We start from the raw sequence: 22,114 nt of genomic DNA, 5'->3' as shown, positions 1-22,114 counted from the left end.
GAAAAGCCAGAAAGCTTTCAATTCTTACTGTTGCAGATTCCAGCTTCTATCAGCTTCTGCTCCTGTCGATCTGGTAAATGATGGTCTGGGAAGAATGTAAGGTCGGCTGGTCGTTTCAAGCTTGTAAAGTTGTTTGCGACAAAGACGCCATCGTGACCTTGAGCACAAGCCGCTATTAATCCAGGGAGGTCTTCCTATCTCCCCACGGATCTGTAGGACCCTCAGGATGCCGTTCCCGGTTCCTGGGGCGACCGGTGAGCAGATTTGCGTATCTGTTCAGGTCAGCCAGGTGCAGAAGCCCCTGACCCTCGGCATGGCTTAAGAGCTGAACAGAAGTCCAGCTTTCTTTATGGCGCCATCTTCAGTTCCCCAACATGTCTCGGAACAGGGAACTTTTGTTCCCTCTCCCACAATACTAGTAATTCTTCCCCTTGTTTGCATATATGACATTTTCTGAGACTGTGAGCTTAAATGCACAAAAAGTAGAAGAGTTCCTTAACCCTTTCCCTTTCCACAATTTCCTCATGCAAAGTTAGCCCCAAAGCTCTTTTTGGGCTTCATGGGGGAAAGCTGCTCATAGTTTATATTGCAAGACAAAAAGCTGCAGAGGACAGCAATTCTGAGAGGGACCGTTTCCACATTTGAGACATACCTTGTTTTAGCCTTGCTTTGGATTTACTTTGGGTGCTGTGAGTTAATGCTAGGCTTTTCACATTTGGGCTTTCCTCCCATCATTTCCCAGACTTAAATTTGCCATATGTTTTCTGCATCTGAGTTGGAAGGAGGCAGCCTCCCATCATGATTTGCTCCCTTTCCCTCTCCCCCAATAGTGTTTTTTTGCAAAATGGTACCTCCTTGCACTTAATTCCACCATTCTGAACCCTTGATCACCTCCCCTCCTTTCCCCAGAAGTATACTTGATGTGATTTAAAAAAGAAAGAAAAAACACCTAGGGCATCATGTTACAATGATGCTGCAGCATAATGAACACGACTGCTGCTATTTTTTAATAGAAGCAGAGTTGTAACACAATAAACCCTTTTTTAAAAGTCAGATGTTTCAGGATGGAGGGAGGGAGGGAGAGGAAGGGATGGGGAGGGAGGATGGTGATGAAGAGGAAGGCATGCACAAATGACTCAAATGGCGGACTGGAGAAAAAAACCTGAATTAAAGCATTTCTCCATTGGGCAGCCCCAAATTAGATTCCACCTTGAAAAATGAAATTGCTATAACTGGGAATTCCTTAACCATGCAATGAGAGGGTGATTCAGGTATGCGCCTGGAAAGGTAGATTTTAGAGTGGGAATGGATAAAAAAAGTTGGCCATTTAAAAAGGCAAATACGAACTGCATCACTAGTGCGGAAACAGTCTGGGAGAAATCAGCTATATGGTAGTTGGGTTTTTCCCCAAATTGTCACCCTGCCAGCTGCACTCAATGATCCTGGGACCCCATCCTAGGCTTGTGCCCAGACCCCAGAATCTCTTGGACCACCTCTGAGTATATGTAAATATGTAATTGTCAGAAGTGGTAGGCATTTGAAACATTTGCTTTCTCCACCTGCAGTAGAACATTTACAGCACAACAACAGGCACAGTGTGCATCTTCAGGTGATTAGATTACCCAGCTGGGACAGGCAAGATGTACATCAAAACAGTTCCCAAGTCAATAAAAATACATTGTTAAACAAAACCTGCATTTTAAAGGAAAATGTGCCATCTTGAACAGTCAGAATTGCCAGATCTTCCAGTGGAGGATGGAGTTCCCCCACCACCAGGAGATTCAGCTGGCCAGGCCATGGACTTACCACATTACCAGTATATTCCAGGAAGTGAAACCATCATGCCAGCAACTTCCAGGTGACACTCAGGTATTTGGGCAAAAACTCTATGGCAGAAGCCAGTTTTACCATCGAGTTTTTTACCAAATACCAGAGTGTAACCTGGAAGTTTCTTGGATAATGACACGACCTCCTGTGCAATGCCTGTTAAGTTCCCCGCTGGTTGTAAGGAGGGACCTAGCAACCGTATGAACAGTGAATAGGTTTGAGGCCTTTGAACTATAAGTTTCAGGGAGGGAAGTTCATTATTTGAAAAGGAAATCTCAGAAGTATACAGTCTATTTACTAAGGGCCAAATAACATGGTACATGAGTTTCCTACAGAGACTAATAAGCATTCTGCATTTGAGAGTTTCCAGTGGCAATACTACTGCTAAGTGCCTCAGGGGCCAATGCTGATCTGAACGAATGTCCACCGCAGAGGAGGGGCTCCTGCCTCCCCATACACATGCCATTTTCTTGATCAAAAAGAACATGGGGGGAGGTCTCATGAGGTGGAGGGGGCTGTTGGGGCAAGTATTCTTTCCAAAGTCATTTCAGCTTGGGAAAGCCACATGGGAGGAGTGAATTGAAATGATTCCAGGGGCTATAATGTGCCCTATGGTTAGGAGAAGAAAGTTAGATCTGGAGAAACGTGTCCCGACTAGTGCAAAAATATATCATCTACTTCAGGCCTTTCATTGGTTGCCTTTTGATCCCCTTTTCAAATGTTTCTCTAGTTTTGTGACACTTTAGCAGAAACAGCAATGAACATATGAAACCACACTGTATATCCATTCACGGAGTTCAGTACTCCCTACTCTGACTCACAGTGACTCTTGAGAGTCTCAGGCAGAGAAATGACTTTACTAACATCTGTGGTCCTTTAACTGGAGATGCTGGGGACTGAACCTGAGACCTTCTTTGCGCAAAGCAGATGCTTTACCATTGAGCCATGACTCCCTCTCAGCCACATTTTTGAACGGTTGGCACTGCTTTCACAGCCTGCTCAGTGAACATGATCAAGTGCCAGGACACTGACTGTCTATTGTCGGCATTAATGAATTACCAAGCAACACTGTTATTTTAGGAGTCAAACTGCCAAACTAAATGTGACATTAGGAAATCTAAAAATGGATCTCCCGCATTTTTAGAGTGGAAATAGCAGCTGTGCATGTTTATGTGGGTGGGTGGATTTGGATCAGAGCTGTGGCATGGCACAGAGGAAGGCTTACTGCTTTCTGCCTATGCCATTTTCCTAGCCACAGCCTGCATTGTTGTTGCCCATGGAGGAAAGACAGAACTAGCAGATTTGTGCCTGTAGATTTCCTCCTAGCAGGAAAATAGCATTTCTGCTGGGGGCAGAGGGATTAAATTAAACACCTTCCTCTGCCCCATGACCATGATCCAAATTCCCTTCTATTTCTATTCTTACAACCTGCAAGAATTTCATTCATAGATCTCCTGATCCCAGGTCAAGTCTTTATTATTACGGTACTAGACCAGTAGTCAAGTTATAAAATACATAAAAACATCTGGCATTAACAAGGTACATAAAATAATCATTGATAACTAAAATATTATAAAATTTAAAAACATTCCAGCTATAAGAATCATTCTAATTTTAAAACTCACAAGCATTATCTCAAGCAATTGAGACTATCTGTACCTAAGTTGCTCCGAATCCACCCAGCTCTTTCTTGTTTTGATAGCTCTCCAAGCAAATCTGACCATAACAGAAGTTATTTCTGTGCTTTTGTCTGACAACATGTCTGTGATTGCCTCTAAGTTGGGCTTATTCTGTAGGGAAGGTATAAGTTCTCCCCTGAATTGATTGTATAGCCTACATTGGAGTAATACATGTTCAGATGTCTCAACGCTCCCATCCTGGCAGATGCATAAACGATCACAGATGGGTATTTTTTTGAATAAGCCTTCCCTAAAAGCGGATGGGAGCATGTTATATCGTAAGAGAGTAAATCATCTCCTATGTTCCGGGAAAACAAGATTAGATAAATAAGGTAATGGCCTCAAATTATTAAGTGGAGGCATTGGAAAAAGTGGATTTTTTACTTGATTGAAATCCTGTTGGCAATGGATATCTAGAATTCTTTGTTTTATCATTTCCTTTGCTCGGTTGAAACCCAGAGACAGTATTAACTGTTTGGATAGACCATATGAGCAAAGTTTTTTCTCAAGAGTGGATATTCACGGCACAACCAATGATTCAGACATCATTAGGTAAAGCAAACCCTTTCTGGAAAAAAGCAATTTTAACCAGTACATGGACGTACATATCCATATTCTGGTCTGGACAGAATATATTCCTGTTTCCACCCGGATTGCAGCGTTGGAAATGCTGGTTGGTACTTGGAGCAGGGATCTTAAAAATTCAGCCTGGGTCTTTTCTAGATCTCCTGATCCCTGTTTCCATGTTATAATGAATGCATGTACAACTTGCATGCATATGCATACACATGTTCATAAGAAAGGACCAGTACCTGGATAAACATGCGATTTGTATCACGTATTCAGCTGTACACACACTGAATATAACACAATAATTACTCTGCACATCTATAAAGAACCGTCAAGTGTACACAGTACAGACAGAACTCAGTACAGTACAGAACTCTGTTCTCCCAAACTAAAATGAAAACTTCAATGTGCGTAGCAAGATTTGTTCCCATTCATCCCTCTTATCTCCCCCTCCCACATCTAATTATCTGTTATAATACATTGATGCTGCTACCCTAGACAGAAGTACTCCAGCCTAATTGCATTGAAATCAGTGGATTTAGACTGGAGTAACTCTGCATAGAATTGCAGTGTAAGTAGTAGTGCTGTTTAATTTGATATTGCTGATGAAGTTCCTGACAAAGAGAGGAGAGCATGTTTAAGGATCTCTGGGTGCCTTTGGTTGAGTCACTTAGACTGTTTTGTATGTTACTGGCTGACAACTCAGAACCTACAGGCAGGCAAGCAGAAAGGTATAAGGAAAAAAGGATAAGAGAATTATGGAACTAGGGCACAGAAGGTACCAAGCCCAGGGAAACCGGAGGTCCTAATGAAGAAGAGGAAACTGACCAGAGAACTAAGGAAAAACAGAAGGGGCTCAACAGGAAAAGAAAAATTGGGAGAGTAATTGGACAGAAGAAAAAGAGACGCATATGACTTGGAGCTGGAGAGTTCAAGGAAGCTGAAAGTTCACTTCTTGATTTGAAATAATGAGTCACATCTTTGCTAGCAGGCCTCTAATAGGGAGAATGAATTCTATGCAAAAGGAACTAGTTTCCATATAGCATCAAGCATCTATATTAATATGTTCAGATGTTAAGCATATAGGTGAATATGTATTCATATGTTAATTAAATAAATACTTTCTCCATCCTCTGTAGATATGCTGTGAAAACAAAGAAGCACAGCTAGTGATAAGTGAACATCTGCGTGCTCCACTTGGAATCATTTCTTGAATGCTCAAAAATGTTCTTTCTCTAAAAAGTTATCTCCCGTGACTGGCTATTCCCTCTACTTATATAGGAAAAATAAAATTTGTGATTTAGAGAAGAGCTGGGGAGCAGCCTTTCTTGAGACATTTTAATTTTCAACAACCATGAGTAGGTTGAAAGTAGTTTATGCCCAACTTAAAAATGGTGACAGCTTTTTAAACAGGACGAATTTGTTTTTCAGGTCTCGTAGCCTCACTGTTTGTAACGGATACTTTGGTACATAGTATAAAGTAGCCAGATTGGAGAGTTTGGGCATGTCTTCTTCATGGTAGAACATCTAGTTTGCATAGAAAAGGTCCTTGGGACAATCCAAGATCTCTTGAACTAGAAGGATCAGAATAGTAGCTGAATCAAAAGACTTCTGACTGAAAACTTCAAGATTTGCTCCAAAATGGAATAGACCTTGATAGACCAACGGTCTGATTCAATGTAATACCAATGTTCTGACTGGCATGGGAAATCTTCAATTGCTCAGAGCTAGATAGCTACTTTCCACTTGATAAAATAGTAATATATTTCTTACAGCATCTTCTTATTTGTATCTGAGAATGAAAAGAAATGATATCTTGCCAAATGAATGGTCCCATCCCAAGATAAGCACCATTCAGGGGGCAGCACTCACAGGAAAGAATTAATGGAAGACGTGAATGCTTAATTTTCCCTGTGCCTGCCAGCCTATTGTAAATCCATCTCGGCCTGCTTATTTAACAAAATTGCTACCTTCTACCTCTCTGCCTTCACAAGGGTCACCAAGGTTGCAAACAAATTAAAAACAGATATTACAAAATGACTTTTTAAAAGCATTAACCTCCCCCCCACACACAAAAATCCTAACGTATCATTGAAGCAAGAACTAAAATACATATAAAACCATGAAAACAATTAAAACTTTGGACAGGAAGGAGGGATTGTTGATGGACCAACAAACCAAACAAAAAATTCTACTGGTGGATTGCGGCAACCGAAAGGGACAGTCAAATGTCCTTGGGGAGAGAGTTCCAGAGTTTTGGTACCAGTACCAAGAAGACCCTCTCTCAGGATGTCAGCCACCTACTCTCAGAAGGTAGGGGATACATTCTGTGCAGTGCCTCCAAAGATCACTATAGTGGTCAGGCAGATTTTATATCATGCTCACCACTAAGTTCCTCCTGAACCTCATGCTCCTTTCATAACATCTAGCTTGGATCTTAGAATGAAACATAAGGAACTGACTCCTAAGTTCTGAAATAGGCCCTTATTCTACACCTTATTCCCTACCATGCAGAATAAATGCATAACAGAATGATGGGATACACAATTCTTTACTCCTCCCTTCCATAAGTCTTCATTGCTATGGCTGAAGACTAACTTTTCTCAAAGTCTTTCCCCATCCAAAATCTAGAATTGTTAAAAAGTTTAATGTCTCCTAATACTTGGATTTGGGGGTTCCAGTGGGGCCACATTAACAAGAGGGGGGAAACCAAGCACTACTTCACTAGTTCTAATTCAAGGGGTCTTTTCTAGAGGATAACTTTTTTCCTTTAAAAAACCCCCAGCAACCTGGATTTATTTCCAGCTACTTTTGTTTTCCTTGAGGGACCTTTGAAACACTATATTGCTACTTTTCATGTTTTTTATTTGCCCTTTGGAACAATAAAAGCTCAAAGGTTCATAAATATGCATTCTGTAAATGTATTATGCTGACAAAGTGTTGCTCAGATAGCTGCTTTTGCCTTCGGGGAATGAATAAGTTTACAGCAGGCTTAAACAACGGGTGGAAAGGAGAAGGAGAAGGTGGAGGAGAGCTGCGTCAGCGCAAGGGCTGAAAATGGAACAAAAAAGGTCTCTCGGATGCACCCAGAGTACAAAAAGAAATAGTGAGAATGCTGTTGTCAAAAGGCTGTAAGGAGAAAGAATGAGGAGCGTTACTTGCTAATGGGTTGACATTGCTGTTGCTGTTATTTTCGTTTCACTACAAATTGTTATTTTCCAAAAGGCATGGTTTGTTCAATCGTCACAAGACCTTAAACTTGCTGATCCCCCCCAAGCCTGATTTCAGGGAAAACTCTTTTCCTCCAACTGGACTTCGGGGGCAAGGTCCATCTTTCATTTGCTCTAATCCTCATGGACTACAATCTAGTTTTACTCCCCTTCCCATTTTTTGGCTGGGCAATTGGAACTGCTGGGTTTTAGGTCAGGAGATGTTTGGGCAGGTGGAAAGGCCCCACCTTTCCCACTATCACACAACCACCCCCAGGGGGGGGAAATAGATCTAATTTTCCAGTATTCTTTGGTAATGAGTATCGGTAGACAGTTAATAGCCTCACTCCCAACAACTTATTTAATGTCCCTCTGGACCTCCTAGCAAAGGCATGATTTTCAGTTGCATCCCAATGCCACGTTAAACCAACAGGTCCATGTCCCTTGCCCCTGCATTCTCATCCTTTCCCTTGAAGGGCAATAAAGGGCTCCTTATTTAAACCAAACTCATGGTATAAACTGAGGCCACCCAGGAGAGTTTTTCCCTCACACATCTGAATTCCAAATCAGGTTTAAAATCCTGTTTTGTTTTGTTTTTTATGAGCCCAAGTTCTTGTGTGTAAAAACATCAAAGGTAATCAGTTAGTTGAAACCAAGATTCCTTGATTGGGCTTGGTTTGAGGGAGGCTGAAATATAGCAGGGACAAACATGACAGCAAGCCAGGTTTGAGCCCAATGGGGGTTTCCCCCTCATGCAAGGGCAATGCTTCTTCCTGCTTAACACACGACAATGCACTTTTGAGAGAGAGCTGGGAAATACTGAAGTGTGTATAGGGACACCTTTATGGAAATAATTCTCAATTCCGAGCTTACTTTTTGCATTTGAATTAGTACTATTCCACTTTGATTTCTTTTAGAAAATAGTGGTCTGAATAATATTTCAGAGTGTGGGCTTCACATTAGGCAACATTTATACAACACATATTAGTTGGAGCATCACCTTATAGTAAATGACCACCACTTTTAGCTTTTAGCTGATAACAATAAGTAAAAATATAGTTCATAAATATACTATACACACACACACATATATATATATATAACAGTTTTCATAAATTATCATTACAACACTGATAATTTTTTTCAGAATTTTTTTACCACCCAGCAAGCCCTAGTGTTATTTTATTGTATAAGTGCATTTTAAATTATTGGACCACCAAGGAAGGCCCTTGGGGTGAAACATGTCTGGTCTTACTTCCACATTGTTGATTGTATTATGTGGTATATAACAGAGATTTTATCAATGTTTTTATTTTTTATTATGTGCACCTGATTATAATAAATATTAATATTTTAAACATAAAACCTTTTCTGCAGCTCAGCCTTTAGATTCCTAAACCAATGGATATCTGACAGAATTCAATTAACTGTAATCCCTTTAACCTAAACTGCATGAACAAACAATAGATGTTAATAATACTTAGCATTCATTTAATTCCATTGTGCTGAATATTCTCTGACTGTGATATTCACATTGAAGCAACTAAAGAGAGAACTGAGGAAAATTCCATCTCCTTCCCTCATTTCCGTTGCTGGTTGGCATCTTTTTGCCCTCCTGGATCCTATTTCCTCTCAGTGTCATTTTATTCTTCTTCTGCACCCTCGGTCTTTTGTGTGATTTGCTTACCCTGCCATTCAACCCAACAGGCTGTGGCAACTCACATACTTTTGTTCACAAACATTCACAACATCACTGGCAACATCCTGTCCTTGTGATCTTTCTGCTTTCCTTTTCTTTGATTGTTCGTCTTGGACTACCTCGTTCATGTTCTCAGGCGATCCATGAACTTCAAGTACTTTTTTCCCCAGCTCAATAAACACAGCCTGGTGATGAATTGTACGTATGAACAACAGTCTGGCACAAGGTTAGGTGCACTTTGACAACTTAGCAGCCTGTGAGTAGGGACTGTTCCTTGAAAATTAGGTTCCCCCCTTATGGTGAAGAGCTTTTCCTGCTGGATTGCAGAGCTATTCAGGATTGTGTAGTTCTTCTGTTCTATTTTGCATTGGAATCATCATCACTAACCTTGCACATCGAAGCACACTTACTAGAAAATAAGCCAATGAACCTCACAGGGAATTACTTCTGAATAAATATAGTTAGGATTGTGCTGCAGGTTCGAAAAGCCTGAGTTAGTTTCTTCCTCTCTCTACAAGTCAATTTAACCATGGTTTGTGGCTTGGGAACTTGGGAAATTCAGCCTGGAGAAGAGGGGGTTAAGAGGGGACATGATTGCTCTCTTTAAGTAGTTGGAAGATTGTCCCTTGGAGGAAGGCAGCAGAGGATAGGACTTGCAGTAATGGGTTTAAACTATGTGTAGAACAGTACTGGCTTGGTATCACAGGGAAGTTTCACAGTCAGAGTAGTTCAATGGTGGAATAGGCTGCCTAAAGAGGTGGTGAATTCACCCTCACTGGTAGTTTTCAAGCAGCAGTTGGGCAGATACTTATCATAGATGCTTTAGGCTGATCCCGCGTTGAGCAGGGGGTAGGACTAGAAAGCCTGTATGGCCCCTTCCAACTGTATGGTTCTATATGCTAGTCAACAAATGTCTGTATACCATCAAGGTCATTTGGATCACTAACTGTCAAGGAGTTGCTTGCCATTTTTCCTTTTTATCTGCCTGCACAATGGCCCACTCTACACACACTGGACAATGCACTCTCGATGCACTCAATGTTTTGCACAGGAAAATCCAGCTGCAAAAGCACATTGAAAGTGCATAAGCAACAGCTGTGGAGTGGGCCAGTCAGGTGTATCCTTTAAAAGACTGGCATTGGATAGAATGTATTGCTTGCTTTTTGCTTATGTGCAATCAGTGACATCTACTGGGGAAGTAATTGCAAAAGTTAAAGAAATCATCAGGTACATGGGCAGACCCAAAGACACACCCTTTGTAAATCACAGCCAAATAATCCCAACTAAAGAATCTTAAATTTATTTTGCAGACAAACATATCCAACAAATTCAGACACATCCAAAGAGCTCACCAAACTATTGGCTCCTGGCTCGTGACCAGCATGACAAGCAGAATGTGAGCCAAATCAGTGGGTAACTAAGCATATCTAATTATGCTTGGTGGTTGATTAATAAGCCATTGTACAAATACATATTTATAAAGGGAAAAAATGTAGTGTCAGAACATGTCTTCACTGATCTGATATAAATCTCTGCCTTGCTTCTATTTGAATGTAGACATAGTGATCAAAAAGTGAAAAGGAGAATTGGATGATAAACAACAGTGAAGAAACAACAGAACTGAGGATATATTCACAAAGATGACAACATCCTACCTGGATCTTCATTGCAAATTATTTACAAAGAGATGCTTTCATGTGCAAAGAGGGGGGGTAATAGTGTAGATTAAGAGAGGGTGAAGAGAAGGTTAACTGGTTGTATATCTACCCATCACATTTTTATCCTGCCCTTTCTCGAAAGATTGCAGGGCAGCATTCTTCATTCTCCCCTCCTCCATTTTGTGAGGGAGAGGAGTTAAACACAGATTTATTCAAGGCGTGACCTTTCATGTGCATGCACACTTCTTCAGACACTGGAACAGGGATCATAAGAGTGCAGATAAAGGAGAAAGTAAATTATTAGCAAATTAGTAAACAGCATCACAACATCCAAAATATGCAGTATAGTAATTCCTTGTTAGAAAAGTAAGCCAGTTCTTTGGGTTCAATTATTGTTCACAAAAACATAGGGGGAATGAAAATGTTAGACCATTTGCTTGCCTAACAAGGAATTATCATACTACATAATTTACTTTCTCTTTATATCTGTACTCTTATCATCCCTGTTTCATTGTCTGAGGACGTGTGCATGCACATGAAAGCTCACACCTTGAATAAATCTTTGTTGGTCTTAAAGGTGCCATTGGACTCAAATGTTGTTGTGCTATTTCAGACGAACATGGCTACCCAGTTTTTCTCAATGGTAAAATGTTGAGAAATGCTAACTTAAGCACACATCTATATGGTGAAGAGGTAAGAAGAACGAAGGGTTTGGTAGCTGTGTTGATTCACAGGAAAATCTCCCAACAAAATCTATGTAATTCATTTTATTAGGACCAATCCCCTAAGCACTAAACTCTAGAACATGTCACTTTTTAAAGGAATAAATGCATTGGACATTATTTGAGTTTGATAGATGGAAAATAAAATATACAGACGTACATGCTGTGTCTCTTGCACCAATCTCGTCTAGCAAAGCACAATTGACAATCATTTTCCTGTCTTTTTATCCATTGTTAGACTTCTTTTTCCCACTGAATAAGTGTTCCTTAATCAAAAGAATGAGTTCCACAAAGCCTTTGACATCAAAGGAAAGCTTTTTTCCCCTTCAAAAGCTATTACAGTATCAAAGACTTATTCTATGTGGAATCTAAGGTGAAGCTCTGGAACAATTCTTCTGGGAAACAAATGAAAAATGTGGCATACACATTTGCTAGAAGTTATCTGATGCAATCAATTGCAGGGGGAGGGAAAGGCATCAAAATGTTGATCCATGCTTCCTTGATGCATGAACTCACAGCTACTATTTTTCACTCTCCATTTTTTGTCGGGTTTGCTGGACCACTAATCCTACTAACATTGCTAAGTTCTCACCATGTGCAAAAGCGCCAGAGCTTATTACGAAGGCATGGAAAGGAAATGACCTCCGGTGTGCTTTGAATTCCTATTGAAGAGGCAAGCCAAACCATGTAAGACGTGTCAGGGTAAAATAACAGACATGTAATAGCAGTGACCAAGTTGAGATTGTCTGATAAGGGCAATTGGCAAGGGTTGCTATTAACAGAATATCAATATGTCAAAGCCCATTATAGGAGACTTCTGCTTTGACTACTTGCACATGTTTGCCATAGCTAACTGCTGGTAATAGGGATTTTCTTTCTCCCTACAGTGATCCCTGCAACACTTTGGGGCATTCCATTAACTGAAATACATTGTGTGATTTGCAGATTCCCATCCCATTACAGTTTACACAAGTTGCAAAGGCAGATTATATATGCAGAATGGCTGGCAAAATGAGGGGGCTTATAGGGAATGCAAAGGTAGGCAAGGAGATCAGTACTTGAAATCAGGACTGTGCAGCTTCCCAAATCAGGTTATTTCATTCATTCATTCATTCATTCATTCATTCATTCATTCATTCATTCATTCATTCATTCATTGTATTTATACCCTGCCCTTCCATGAAGGCTCGGGGAGGCTTACAAAGGGATTAAAATACATAAAATGAGACATTGAATATTAGGTTTAAATGTTTTTAAAATTAATAACTAAATATAAAATAACTAGACCAGTTTCCAACCCCCTACTTCTCCAAGTGAAAAAGGAGGATGTATTAATCCTGCAGGTTTGGTAGACAGAGACACAGTTCTTTGAAAACAGTCACCTTTTTATTAACTCCAACTCCAACCAGAAAGACCGAACAGGGAACACAAGCACCACACGAATTTATATGCCGTTTGGCTAGGCTGGCAAAGAACCTGATTGGTCCATGAGTCCTTCGAACAAAAGTCCATGATTGGTTCACTTACAATTCCTCATTTGCCCAGTGTTCAGGATTAGCACTATTGAACCCACATACATAACAGGAGGAATAATTAATACATTCAGATAACATTTATTTAATTGGATGGGTTGTAGACAATGAGGTCAGTCCTTACATTATGCTGGTGCCAATCTATATCAATGGTAGCTTCTGAACAGTCCTCAAGGGCAACCCTACATACAGCACACTGCAGTATTTTATTCTAGGGGGCTTTACGCACCGGGATCTTTGTTGCAAATTGGTCACTGAATGAAAAATCGCCATTTAAAATAGTGGAATTCGTCGTTATGCATACCTGCCTTTGTAGTGGTATCCAGTTGCGTTTTGTAGCGTTTCCCACAGGCTTCCGGTCTTGGCAGAAATCGCTAGAAAGGAAGCGCTATTGCCGAGCTCATCCCGCCCCTGGCCGTCAAGCAGCCAATGGGCAGCCGTTAGCATGCTCCCAAACAGCCCCTTTCCCTTTAAGAAAGGTTTAAAAAAAAAAAACCACACCCATTGTAACGAATCTGTGTAGATTCGTTGCAACGGAGAGACCCATCCAGCTGCCTGGGGTGTTTGAGCTGTCGTTTGATCGTGGCCACGCTGCCTCCGAGTGAAAAAAAAAAATCCCCCCCTCCCCCCCCTCTCACGGGCCCGATTTTCGGCTGAATGACTGTGTAAAAAATAAAGTGACTGCTTAGTAGTGTGCTTAGTGACTGAAGTGTGCTTAGTGACTGAAGGGGAGGGACTGAAGCCGGGGAAGCCTCTGTTTGAGCTGTCATTTGATCGTGGCCACGCTGCCTCCGAGTGAAAAAAAAAATCCCCCCCTCCCCCCCCTCTCACGGGCCTGATTTTCGGCTGAATGACTGTGTAAAATGTGTGTGCTTAGTGACTGAAGGGGAGGGACTGAAGCCAGGGAAGCCTCTAAACTGAAAGAGGCTTGCTGGTGTGTTTATCCCCGCTCGCTCGGAGAAAAAAAAATGGCGATCGCTTCGCCGGAAGTTTGGAGGACAGGCTCAGGAGGAGGGACTTTGAAGAAACCGCAACAATGTTAACGCACAGGTCTTTTTCGCTAGTGTTGCAGATTGGTTGCAAGAGTGTAGCGCTTTCCGGAGGGTGAATCCACTTTTTGGGATTCCCCTGAAAGCGCTACAAGGAAGCGCTTTTTGCAGATTGGTTTCAGGTGTGTGGCAGATTGTCTACGACGTCGTGCGTTAAGGCAAATCAATAGCGTTTCCAATTGGCAACCATTGTGCGATTTTGAAGGCGTGCAAAAAGCCCCTAGATGTTACTAGGGCTGCAGGTGACTTACCTGATAAAGTTGGTGAAGAGCACCCCTGGCCACCACTGCAAGGAAGTTTGGATCCAACAACACCCCCAGCCCATGAACCTGCTCCTTTAGGGGAAGTGCAACCCCATCCAGAACAGGGGACATCCCAATTCATGGATCAAGCCTTCCCCCTACCAGATGTACCTCCATTTGCCAGGATGAAGCTTCAGCTTTATCCATCCATCCATCCATCCATCCATCCATCCATCCATCCATCCATCCATCCATCCATCCATCTTTGTTTCCAAGGCAGAAGCTGCATATAGCAGAGCTGGGGGGGCTGGATACAATACAACCTTTTTTTGCTCCCCCTGAATTCCTGCTTCAGGAAGGAACTAAAACACTGAAGCAGAGCCCTTGCAAATACAGACAGCCTCTTGCATTAAAGGCCTAAGAGGCCAGTTAGAAAAACCACTGGCAACCTTTATTTATTTACACTCCTAAACGTATTAATATTGGGAAAATAAGTATCACTTGGAGGATGTGAGATAGCTTTTAGCTGAAAGAGATTGGCCGTTTTTGTTCAACATGCGGAACCTTATATTCTGAGTTTTTCTTTCTACAAGATATTATACATTCTGAAGCAGCGGAGTCATTAGATCAAAGCTGGATCTTACAGATTCATTATGGACCTAGTCAAGTAATTCTCACCTCTTAAAGCTGTCTGGACTCAGCATTACTGCAGGCAAAATTATATCTGTAATCTATTTACTTTTACAGGGGCTGACTTATTTTTTTAAAGGCCTTCCGAAATAGAAACAAGACTCGAGAAATCCAAAGTTCATTTTGGTCTGAGACAGCAATTCGAAATCTGGAGCTGACTACCACAGGAAATGTGGGTGGAAGGAGACTTTACTAGTATTGGCTATGTAGGGGATTCCTTAATCCTGTACTTAAAGTTATAATTAGGAAAAGGACAATCTGAACAGATGGTGTTGTTTAATATACTCATTAATGATGTGGAAACAGAGGGTGAACAATTTGCAAGTGACATAATTATTTAGGATAGATATAATTAGAGGAAAATGGGCCTTAAAAGCCAAATGAATGGTTGGGTAGTATAATGGCCAATGGGGGGCCGGGGAGGGGAGATCAGTATTGATCAATTCAAAGTGGTGTACATAAAACATTAATTGGAGCCACTTGTATCCAGGGCAGTGTTCCAAATTGGTTATACCCCAATCAAAGTGGAGTCACTGACGTTAATGTACAAGTCAGTAATCTTGAGGCTTGGTTTAAACATGATACCAGACAGGTTAAAATTAAACAAACATGCACATTCAGCCCATATCATATTTAGACTTGGGCTGCCTGCATCTCTGTGTACAGCATGCTGAGGATCTATGGCTTGTCCACTGGTTGCTCTCCCTTGCTAAGTCTCCCTACACAGATACCAGTGAAGGTATTTTTGAACACTTGTGGCCCGACTTAATCCAAACCCAACCTAATGCTCATTATGTACCACAACTGAAAATATAAATTAAATTTGTAGAGAAGACACCAGAAGCTTCCACTCTCCATTCCTCTACCTAGAAAATCTGGAGAGCTCTAATTAAGGGAGCCCTTTAGAGATCTTACAAGAAGATCCTCACTGTTTTTCCCAGGATTCTTAATGGAAAACCATGACAATGAAGCTGAATACAAATTATGTAAATCTGCATTGTAGCTGCCCTTATTTCAGACTAGCCTGATCTTACAGACTCAGAAGCTTAAAAGGGTTAGTACTTTGGAGAGGGTTGCCAAGTCCCCCATGTCCACTGTCTAGAGATGAGACGTAATTCCAAGTGACCATTTCTGCACTGGAGGCTTTACGCCGGGCTGCATGCTGCAGTTTGAGCCAGGACAGGTTGCCCTGTCTCTTCCTGCTCCCATATGGAGAGCATTTGGCCTGATATACCACGTCTGCCCTGGATTTGTGAGCCTGCATGGGAGCTGCGGGAAGAAAGTTCCCAGTATGGAAACGGTCCAAGTGATTCCAAACTCCTGAGTGGAGGCCGGTATCCCTAACTTTGGTTCAGAGACTTCTAAGGAAGACAGAGGCTGCTATGCATAGGAAAATAATGGCACAAGCATGAATTCCTTTTTATGTCCTGAAGTAGAGCAAAAATGTTCCTGATATGCCTTCTGCAAGGGACAGTCATCTGACTGTGCCCATAAATTCTTTTAAAAGAATAATAGATCTCCAAGGGCTCCTTCATGGATTAAGTGTCGAGAATGAAATATTGTATTTTGACTTTGGTAGGACGTTAAATAATAGTGAATATAAAAGACAATAATTGAGATCCCTGAACAATGCAATTAATTTTGCTGCTGTCTTTGAAAGCCTGTTTATTTAAAACCAAATAGATTTCTATAAGACATTAGGAATTCCGATAAAAAAATATAAGCCACTTACTTTAAATTAACAGTGTGGCTGCATTTCACACGTATACATGAGGCAATCAATTAGACAGTTTTGACTTCAAATAAGTCTGTGTGCAGTATTTCTAGGACAACTGCACAAAATCTCACTATGTTTTAAAAGCAGGAGAAAACCAAATTAGGATGCACAGATTAATTGTGATTCAGGAAACACACACTGTTCCTCTCTCTCTCTCTCTCTCTCTCTCTCTCTCTCTCTCTCTCTCTCTCTCTCTCTCTCTGCATTGATAGTAAGGGTTTTAAGTTACAAGACCAAACACATCTCTCTCACTCGTCATAGTACTCTGAAGGAAAATGAACTCATGAGGCAATTCTCTTATTCTGCATATGACAACCAAACATGACAGGCAAACCGATGTCCATATATAAGACAGCGCCAATCAGTTCAGGACACTTTGTTTTCTCATGCTTGATCTTTCAGACCACAGCCCTCAAGTTCCTTTGAAATAAACCACTAATGATGAGGCATAGAAACCCGTCGAAAAATAAAAACTGATACTAGGCCAGACTGGTGCAATAGAACAGACCTCTCCTTTGAAAGGGCATATCTATATGGAAGTGATTATTATATGTGACTAGGCCTTTATTGCTATAAAAATATTGGTTCTTTAATGCTAAGTAGAGGCAGTATTGAAGACTGAGCTGCCTGATCTGCATGTCGAGATTCTTAAAAGGCATGTTTAAGAATGGCAGTCAGTAAATAAAGCAAGTTTTAAAATGCATAAAGCAAGACAATGAAGAGGAAAGAGAAAAGTTATAGGATTTGATCCCTAAAAACTATTCTGCCCTCAGTAACTTGTATGCATAGGGCAGTATTGCTGCTTAGTGGCCAAAGCCTTTATAAACATATTTCTGGGTATGACAATTATGCAACCCCACGAGAGCACTTTAACTGCAGGGAGGCTGAGTGTCCTGTAACTTGGGAGGAATTTAAAAAACAATGCATGATAGAAACAGAATTTACTACCTAGAGGTCCTGCCTATATCTGGGCTAAAAAGGTTCTTAGTGCTCCATGCAATGCATTACTAACGTATTGAAGTTGGCACCATGGGGTGCTGTAGTGGCAACTAGTGTAATGCCTCTTCCATTGCTAATAGATGACACTTCCATGCAGCCTCTGCATGGCATAGCAGGCAAACACAGATTACGCACACGAATTGCTGCCCGTCACTGTGATTGCACCGGATGAGATGTTATTTCCTTCGCACAGAAGTTTTATGGACCACCTCAACTTAATGGCTTCTCAACTGCTCCAGCAAGGTATAAGTGAGAAAATGTTACACTCTGGAGTATTTAGCACCAAAGTTGAGTTACACCCTTCGAAAGTCCATCAATGGATGGGATGCTTATGATGGGACTGCAGATAAGGATGTACTATGTGTTTTTAACTCCCCAAAGTTTCAGTGTTTTAAAAAGTAATGCTTAAGAAAGATAAAACAAAATAATGCAATTGATCACTTTAGACCAAGAAGAAACAGAGATATTTTCTAATCTTGCAGAAGCAGGGTGTATATATGTGTGTGGGGGGAATCAGAGGCCAATTTGGCACAAATATTTCTGCTGCCATTAGGGGTTTGAGATGTAGTGTTAAGAATATGTAACAAAGAACTGGAACGGCTGCTGTCCTTCCATGGCTGGGATTTGATTTACAGGGTTAGCGGTCAGGCTGACAATTGAAATCAAACTGCAAGCCAGTTTCTCAACACTCCAGGCAAGTGGGTCAATTCTTCCGATTGGTTATCCCAAGGGAGAAGTAAAGGGTAGGGGGGAGAACATATTGTGGCGAAGTACACCTGTGCTAGCTGTTGGATCAATAGCCTCTATCAGCAGGGCTCTATTTAATGAAGCCCGAACTGGTGTCACAGGCCTGCTAACAGCTGCAAGTTAACACTGATACCAATAGAAGCGGCCTGCGAGTCCAAATAATTGCTTCATATTTTTCCCCCCACAGAAGAGATTTATGAGCCCATTGTAGCATGTGCATAAGAAGAGCAGCTGTCAAACTCTTGGAACTTTGGGGAGAAATTCTCCGTTCATAAGGAGGACATAAAACACAAGCACCAAAGCAGTAGCTTGGATGTTTGTGGACTGGTTACTTTTTTCCATATAGACCACCAATTAGATTTTTAAAAGGATTAACACTATTCATATTGATATAACCCTTCCATAGCACAGTCCAAAAGTCCCACATCCAGGAGACCTCTGTTTTGGCTTCCATAAGGCAGAATGCTCTGTATGGCCAATAGAGATTTCCTGTTCTACAAACACAGGAGTCCCTCATAAAAAGAATAGGAAGCTGCAGTGTCCACACTGGCGGATTTTGTAGCCACTCGATCATGGCCATAATTTGCACAGTGCTTAACCAGTCTGATTAATTTGTAGTTGCAACAAATGAGCTAATCCACCATTATTTTCATTTTACAGACTGAGGCTAAGAAAAGGATTGTAAGACTTTTTACCCACGGAGAACTCTTTCCATCTTGATATACCTGCTTTGTATTACTTCTAGGAATCAAACTGTATTATCACTTGTACAGTGTGTATGATACACAATAAACCCAAAGTACTATCTTTTGGATGGGTAAGAAGAGCACTGATTGACTTCCAAGGAGACCCAGAGCTACCTGGAATACACTTGGGCTGAAAGATGGTGGTTTGGAAAGCTCTCTCTCTGTGATTTATTGCAGGTGGCACTTTATTTCCCATTTGATGCTTACATTTGATGTTTATACCTTGTTGGAAATCAGTATGGCTGGAAAGGGTTGGAATGTGCTTTACAGATCATGTTCCTAAAAATGGAAACATCTTGGGGCGGGGACTCTGGAAATTCCCAAACAAGGATAATTTTTATACAAAAAGGAAACAAAAAAACAAATTAAGTTGTCTGCTTGAAGAAAACTTAATAAAATTAGGGCCTATGGAAAAGGATAAGGGGTAGAATAATTATTGAGTTGGGTTTTATTTATCCATTCCACTAGTTCTGTCTGGTGCAAGTCTCCCTGAGGCAAGAGGTGCTTCTTGCACAGAGACAGATTACTTGTGCTGAAGAAAAGTCCCGCCACTAGAGGAATGGATCCACAGGTTTCAACCTATTGGATACAACATCCTTGGTTAAGGCTAAAGCTGGACAGCATGAAGTCTGTGAGGCCGCTGATCAAACCATCAGCCCACATTTCTTTCCAGTCTTCTAGTAACATCTAGTAAACTGAAATGTAGTGATGTTGTGTTGTACGTTTCCCTTCCTCAGCAAACATCTGCGCTAAAACTGTTTTAAAAATAGTGGCACAAACTACACTTGAAGTAACAAATAGTTGAATGTAATCCTGAATCTATATAACCTGACACATCCCAATATTTCTAGGTTAAAAACCTTGAAACAATAAAACAGGACCAATAATTCAACGTTTCTAGGTAGATGTACACTAAGACATCCACCCAAAAGAAACTAACAATTGAATTGAAAAAGCAACAAAGTGGATGATTATAAAAACAAACAAACAAACAAAAGCATGTAGGCATGTACATACAAGTCACATGGAAGAGAATACATCCCCAGTCATTAAAAATACAGGTAATTGGAGTATTTTATCTTCTGCAAAAACCTACAAATTGGGGTCTTTCTTGAGCTGCAAGATCTGTGCTGTAATCACAGTGTTTAAAATAAAGGATTAGGGTAGCCCTTTGTGTGTTTGGATCCTTCCAGCAGCAGAATTTCACAAGCACAAGTAGCGAGGAAGGTGATTTCCATTTTGCTTTAATTTCAAGCTTCCTAGGGCATCTGGCTGATCAGTGCTAGAGACCCAGTTCACTTGTTTGATGGTCGGTGCTTATACAAGCCCCAGCCTGGAGAGGATGGACCTTTGACCCAGTGCAGCATCTTATGCGGATTCCATTTTGGGGTAAAAAAATAATGCACAGCAGAAACATCTCTCTTATGTCCTGGTGTGATAAATGAATACAGGTTATCTCAAGAAAACAATTTCAGAAAAGCCTATGATAACTCTGAGACACAAAGGGAGGTGAAGTTTAGGAATCATATAAGCAGGCGATGAAACTTCTCAGGAGTAGAAAACATGATATATGTATCAAGATGGAAAAAAAGAATCCTTACCAGATCTTACAGAGTGGTTAAATAAAACAATGGAATATGTGTCAATGGCAAAACTTACAAATTTGATGGAAAAACAGATCAATATCAGATTTTAATAGAAACTGGAGTTCAATACCAGACTATATTGATTGATAAAATGAGATGGAAGTAACTGATTTGTAACAGGTATATGTAAACAACAGAAATATGAACTCGTAGGGGAAACAATAGATTTCTGGAGAAATATATATGACATATTGTTACATGTCAGCTTAATATTCATGGTTCTGTAAATGAAATTTGTAGTGTCTTTCTATATTCTATACCATGTAATCTCTTTTTTTTGAATAAATAAAACATATTTTAAAAGAAATAGAGGACATAAGACCCTAGTGTTGGTATAGGAAGGAGAACATAATTGAGAGCTACTGCTAGAAATTAGATACTTGTTAGTATAGGAAGCTCAGGAGAATGATTGAGATCAGTGCAATGAATAGGAGGAAATAGAGAATGGTGTTGAGTCAAAGAATAAGTGTTGCGGTCAGATTAGCTGTCAACTGGACAATGCACACTGCCGGGGGTAAAGACAGAGGGAAAGAAAGCATGCTACTTCAACTGAGTCCTGGAAAAAAGAGTGGAAAGCAACACACAGACACAGGACAAAGTGCAGAAGATGTTTGTGGGTGAGGAAGCGCATGAAACTGCCCTTCCATCAGTAAGGTCAGAGGAAAAAGTGAAAGCAGCCATTTGTCCTTCCATTGTGCATGGACCTGGAAGTTGATGGGAGCTCACTCTTGGACCAGCTGTTCAGGTTTTAATTAATATAAGAGGCTTAAAAGTGGGGTGATTTATGTCCTTGCTGTTTGCCCACTACAGCTGTAAATCCCTAACCTCTTCCATATCTCTGCCCCATTCACTCAGTGAATATTGCAAACCTTCTTTGCTGAGGTTGTGGTTCTTCTAGGTGGCACCTAATGCACTGTGGGCATGGAAGAAAGTTCAATAAGCATAGCAGTACCAAGGAAGAATGACTACTTGGCCTTGATTATGGAATCGGAAGGCCAAATTATGTCATGGGAAGGGAATAGCTGCTGTTCCTACAAGATTGCTTTCTATACTGGAAAAATGGTTTAGAAATGACAACATGAGAAGGAGAAGATCCATGTGATCATCTCTTTTGGCCTTCACCACTTGTAAGAACACTTCTACAAAGTGAGCATACAAAAGATTTTTATATATACATACAGCTACTAGGTTTAATTAAGAGTAGTCTTGTATCCACATATCACCTACCTTCTTGCTCTTGTATCCACATATATGCAGGACCACCTTTCCTGCTGCGCTTCACCACAACAGCTTTGTTGGCCTGAATACGGTGCCATCATGCA

The sequence above is a fragment of the Paroedura picta genome, chromosome 4 (genome assembly GCF_049243985.1).
Source record: "Paroedura picta isolate Pp20150507F chromosome 4, Ppicta_v3.0, whole genome shotgun sequence".
Classification (NCBI taxonomy): domain Eukaryota; kingdom Metazoa; phylum Chordata; class Lepidosauria; order Squamata; family Gekkonidae; genus Paroedura; species Paroedura picta.
This window is presented reverse-complemented; position numbering follows the sequence as displayed.